This window comes from Tamandua tetradactyla, chromosome 2 (assembly GCF_023851605.1).
Source record: "Tamandua tetradactyla isolate mTamTet1 chromosome 2, mTamTet1.pri, whole genome shotgun sequence".
Taxonomy (NCBI): Eukaryota; Metazoa; Chordata; class Mammalia; order Pilosa; family Myrmecophagidae; genus Tamandua; species Tamandua tetradactyla.
Genome location: NC_135328.1, coordinates 91,089,277 through 91,094,753, shown reverse-complemented (window position 1 = coordinate 91,094,753; position 5,477 = coordinate 91,089,277). Strand labels below are relative to the sequence as shown.

The following is a 5,477-nucleotide window of genomic DNA, read 5'->3' as shown; positions in this document are numbered from 1 at the left end:
TAAGTGCTGGGGCCAGCGGTCACGTGACGGCGCGCGCGCCCCCCCGCGCAGGGAGAGCCGGCCAGCCCTGTGCGCGCGCCTTCTCCGGTGCCTCCTACCCTCTCGTCTGGAGGGTGAGGAGCGGCGGAGTGATCGAGCGTCTCTGGTCTTCTGCGCCTGCGCAGCGAGCAGCTGTCACCCAGTGCGGAACAAGTCTCCCAATTTTTCCAAAGCGCCTTGGGCTGGAGGCCACGGTCTTCTTTCTCATCTTCCTTCTCCCGGTCGTATCTTCGTCCCCACCCACGCTCTAGGTAACTGCTTTTCCCGAGTAGGGGGTAGGTGTGGACAGTGGGGGAAGGGCTCGGGCAGTCTTCCCCACCCTGCCCCACTCGGCTCCTGGCAGCTGGGGGTGCCGGAGTCCCGAGGAGCAGAGACGCTGGGGCACAGACGCTCCGTCGGCCACTGCGCGACTGTCACGTTGGGGAAAGAGCTGTCGGCCATGGTCGCTGGGGAGGGCGGCAGGAGCCAGTGACAGCCCACTTCGATCCTCTCGAGGGTTCGGTCCCCGCATTCGCCGTTCTTCCGGGGGCGGGAGTCGGGGTCGCGCGCCTTGGGGCAGTGGAGCGCGCGGCTGGTCCGGAGATGCCGACTCCTTTTCCTTTTCCCTCCGGTCCTGGGCTGCGGTGGACGCCGGGAGGCCCGGCCTGGTCTCCCCTTTGGGGCCCTTCCTTCCCTCGGACTGTCACGACTCCCTGGGTGAGTGAGGGGACTCCTCCTTAGCTCACCCCGCGCAGGCACCTAGTCTCCTTCTCTGGGGTCGTCCTTTGCCCCAGGGGCTGACCTTTTGGTTTTTCTTAGCTTCGCACGATGCGGTGTAGACAGTGGGTGCTTAATAAATGCGAGTTGGATCTGTGTGCGTGGAATGTCAGGAACAGAATTTGTCTCGGATTGGGGCTGTGGAGAGGAAACCTAGGTGGGCTGAGGCTCAGAGATGGATCTGCGGGATTTTCGTCCGGGCCCAGCGTATGAAACCAACAGCACTCGCTCCGGATGCTTTCCGCGTGGACTCGGAGCCAGTCTACCCCGAGATGAGCCGTACACTGCTGCACTGGCTGGCTTTGGTTGTGGGCGATGCTTCGGAGGGATTTTTGTCCGATGTCTCTTCCTGGAGAAGAAGGAGCAAACTTTTTTAGCAATTGATAAACTACCCGCGCGAAGTGATTTATCAAGCACTGCTTCAAAAGTGTTGATTAGAAATTGGAGTCTGCTTATCCTTATCCTGTGAAAGTTTCAGGCGGGCTCGGTACACCTAGGTTCGCATCAAACTTTGCCCTAATTTCACTCGAGTTTGTGTTACTTTTTTACTTTTAACTCCGCGAACTCGGTCTCACTGTTTCTCTGGCAACGGTTACCAATATTCTAGTTTTGAAGCGAAGTGATTGAAAATTAGTGGCTTTAATTCTAAAGGTCCAGTTTTTACGATGTGACAGTTTAGTCTCCTTAATCAACTACTCAAATTTCCTACTTTCCGTTGTGGGTTTTTAGGCCTTCTTTTTCCCAATTCAAGCTGTTTCCAAAAGTTTACACCTAATTTTTACAACAACCCACGAATTTGCTAGTTGAGTAAAATTTAAATCGGAGATTTATTTAATTTTATTGAGTTTAATTGGTTGACTTTCTAAAGTTAAAAAAATATTTGTTAAACATTGCATGTACCCACATATGCTTTTAAAAAACCCATTAGGGGGCGGGCCACGGTGGCTCAGCTGGCAAAGTTCTCATCTGCCATGCCCGAGACCCGGTTCCGTTCCAGGTGCCTACCCATGTAAACAGCAACAATAGAAAAACCCATTAGCCATTCTATAAGAATGGAGATTTTAAAAGCTGAATAGGTGCTTAATTTAAAAAAAAGCTTAGTGGATTTAAATTTCATTTATGGATAAAATCTGTTGAGTTCTGTTTACACCTCTGAATCACCCAAGGCTAGATTAGATACCCCTCCTGGGTATTGTCTGTGAATTTTTTTTTCTTTTCTCATTGTTTTGTAATTGTATCTTGACTGGTTTTTCTCCCCTACTAGGACTGAGCCTTGAGGGCAGGTTCTGGTTGTTTTTTTTTTTTCTTTCCCTTTTTTTGTTTGTATTTCATGCATCTTGCAATAGTGTCCGAGTTCCTCAAAACATCCTCTTTTTCTCCTTTTTCAAATAATAGCTTTTTTGAGATGTAATTTACATACCATACAATAATAGTTATTTAAAGTGTACAATTTAGTGGTTTTTATGTATGCACAGAGTTGTGCAACCATCCCACAACTAATTTTTGAACATTTTATCATCTCAAAAAGAAATCCTATGGCCATTAGCAGTTATTTCCCATTTTCTCCCAACCCTTCTCCGGCCTTAGTCGATAATTAATCTACTTTTAGTTCAATGGATTTGCCTGTTCTGGACATTTTATATTAATAGAATCCTACAATATATGGTCTTCAGTGACTTCTTTCACTCAAGGCTCATCATGTTGAAACATGTATTAGAATTTCATTCATTTTAATGATTGAATAATATTCCATTGTACCGATATTTTTTTTAATGCATGGATATTTGTGTTGTTTCCACTTTTTAGCTATTATAAATAATGCTGCCATGAATATTTATGTACAAGTTTTTGTGTGGATGTATATATTTTTTTCTCTTGGGTGGGGGGTATATACATAGTAGTGAAGTCACTGGGTTAAATGGCCTCTCTCAAATGAATGAACAAGGAGGGATAGTTGGTCTTGGGATACTTTCCTCAGGCCTTGGCAAGGCCTATTGACCTTTCTCTCTGATTTACTACAAAGTCCACTTGTCAAAGACAAGAATTCTGTGTAGGGCTTTGTTGTGAGGATGGTGCTATTCCTTTTCTGGATGTTGTCATCTTTTTCTGTTAGTACAGTCTTTATGGAGCAGCTCCTGGTAATTCCCTTGAAATTCATTTATTTGTTACGTATTTATAGGGGATAGAGTGGTAATGTAGGTACATTGCATACTGGCATTGAGCTTAGTGTCTAATGCAGGTCTCTCAATCTTTATTTAATATTTAATGTTCCTCTCCCCACCCCCATTTCTGAAGTGAATTCCTTGGGAGTTGTGCCATAGTTAAAAGTTATTTTGTACTTTATCCCTACCAAGCTGAAAGGTTTTGTGGAGCTTAAAATAAAAATTTAAAATATTGGCTCATTGCCTTTTTACTCCCCCACCTTTCAAATATTTTCTTATTCTACCCCCACCCACAGAAGCCTTTTGGGAATTGCTGCTATATTGAAGAAGATCCTGATCTCCCTAAATCCACATTTGCAGGGCCTAATCCTTTTCATTTAAGGAGCCCTGTCCAGCCACCTTGGTCCTGCTTCATTGTCTCCCATCATTCTTTCTCTGAGGATCTAGCCTTAATTCTAAACTCATCTAAGGCTTTGCCGAACAGTTTCCTTTTTCCCATCAAACTTAGTTTCCTGCCCTGAAGTGCTCATAGGGAATCTCTGAGTTCCCTGGATGGGCCCTGTTTGGTCCCCTGCTTATGCTCTTGTTCCCTCTGCTTAGACTGCCCCCCAATTTTCGTGTTTCTTTATCTAGTTAATTTTAACCTATCTTTCAGAGAGCCCAGCTCAGTTGTTACATCTTCAAGTTAGACTTCCCTGAATTCTGCTCATTTGCCGTTGCAGGATCTTGTGCTTTCCTTTGGAGTCTTAAACAGTCATGCCATTAGTTGCATGTGTATTACTCTTCCAGTCCCACCACTGTGTATGCAGAAAAAAAAGTCCTTGTTAAAATATTGCTGGTTGTTACATCTAGGTGATGGAATTACAGGTAATTTGTCCCCTTCATGTTTATGTGTATTTTCTCCTCTGAATTACTATTACCTTTGTGAAGAGGGGAAAAAAAATTAGTATTTAATCAAAATCTGTATTTGTTAAAATATCTGGAAAACAGGAGAATATGGAGGAAAAAGAAAAATTATCAGTAATTGCTACTTTCATTTTGTTAATTTCCTTCTAATCTTTTTTGTTTTGTTTAATAACCTAGATGAGATTTTACTATAGCTTCAGCACAAGCTCTTTTATATTTTGATTCTTTTTCATGTCACTTCAAGGGGTATTGAAATTAAATCGATTCTTTGTGAACAGAGTCTAACATCTATCTGAGACTTTTAGGGTATGAGAACTGTGTATTTAAAACCCATTTTTCTTTGATTCCTGATAGTACATTTGTATGTTTAATAGTTCAGAGTTTTCCCTTGCACTATTACCTGTCTGCTCTGTCTTATTTTGCTGGGTGATTTATTCTGCCTTGTAGTTGATACATTTCTTTAATAGATATTAAACACTTCCTGTGTGCCAGGCACTATATTCCCTTCTATTATGGAGGAATTCCTTTGATTTCATGAAAGAAGATTACTTTAAGAATGTCATTGTTTAGTTACACTGTTGCTCCATATTTTTAGATACACAGTGGCTTCAGTTACTATGGTATTTATGAACTGCTGCATCATAGAATCTATAAAAATTTACTATAGATTCTTCTGGGTTTGTTTTACTATGTATTATTATGAGTGGATATTTAAGGAGCAGAATAATATATCATCAGGGCCCTTTTTCCGATGACTTCCGTTTTTTCATCTCCTGTTGCAGTTCTTAATTTGACATATCTGTTTGTTAATTATATAACAAATCAAACTCTAATCTTCCTTTTCAACGCTTCCTCTCTAGGATTCCTCGTGCGTATCATCCCGCTTTATTGCTCACTTGGGGAAACCCCGTCCCAGATATCACAGAGTTCCTCGGCCCACATCCAAACCATCACTAAAGCTTGTGACTTCTGTTTCCAAAATGCATACTGAATCTGTCTGCCTCTCTCTACCTCCAGTGCTATCAACCCGGTCCTAGTCACCATGATTTCTCTTGGTCTATTGCTTAAGGCCTAGTTCCCCTATATTTACTCCATTTTACCTCCATTCTGTTCTCTCCCTGATGTTGTTTTAAAATGCAAATTGATCATTCTCATTGCCCTTAGGACATCTAAAATTCCTACATTATATGTTCCTATCCCAAGCTGCCCCCACGCTTTATCTGTTTGGTTCTAATTTTCCCTCTGTCCACTGGTTTTTCATTCCTCAAACTGCAGACCCTTGTCTTGTGCCAGTTAAACTTTTGTACAGACTTTCCTTTCTACCTATCTTTTCGGTCTCTGCTTGAATGTACTTCCTCAGAGAAACGTGACCTGTTACCTTCTCACTTCCCCACTTTAGATCATCTTCCCTAATGATTGATAAAATGTCTTAATGCTCTATGCTTTTCCGTGCGTAGTATTTAGCACAATTTATGGTGATATATTAAGTGTTTATTTTCCTCTTTGCTTCCAAACTGTAAGAATTCTACATGGCAGGTATCAAGTATTTTTGTTCCTGTTGTTTTATACCAGCACACTCTTGTAGCACCAGCCCCACAGTTTGGGTGCTCAATA

The 5,477-nt window shown here is 42.5% G+C and overlaps 1 protein-coding gene across 6 annotated transcripts in view; it reads left to right on the top strand.

Annotated features, from left to right (window-relative positions):
* Positions 1-74: 74 nt before the first annotated feature.
* KDM4C (lysine demethylase 4C) overlaps positions 75-5,477 on the top strand; it is a 596,944-nt gene continuing 591,541 nt past the window's right edge. For 3 of the 6 annotated variants that reach the window (XR_013170444.1, XM_077148210.1, XM_077148211.1), the window contains exon 1: positions 184-290. The gene's annotated coding sequence lies outside the window, so the exon portion shown is untranslated. Of the gene's footprint in view, positions 291-317; positions 736-5,477 lie in introns of those variants that run through there. The other 3 variants (XM_077148206.1, XM_077148204.1, XM_077148205.1) reach the window with 3 other exon arrangements.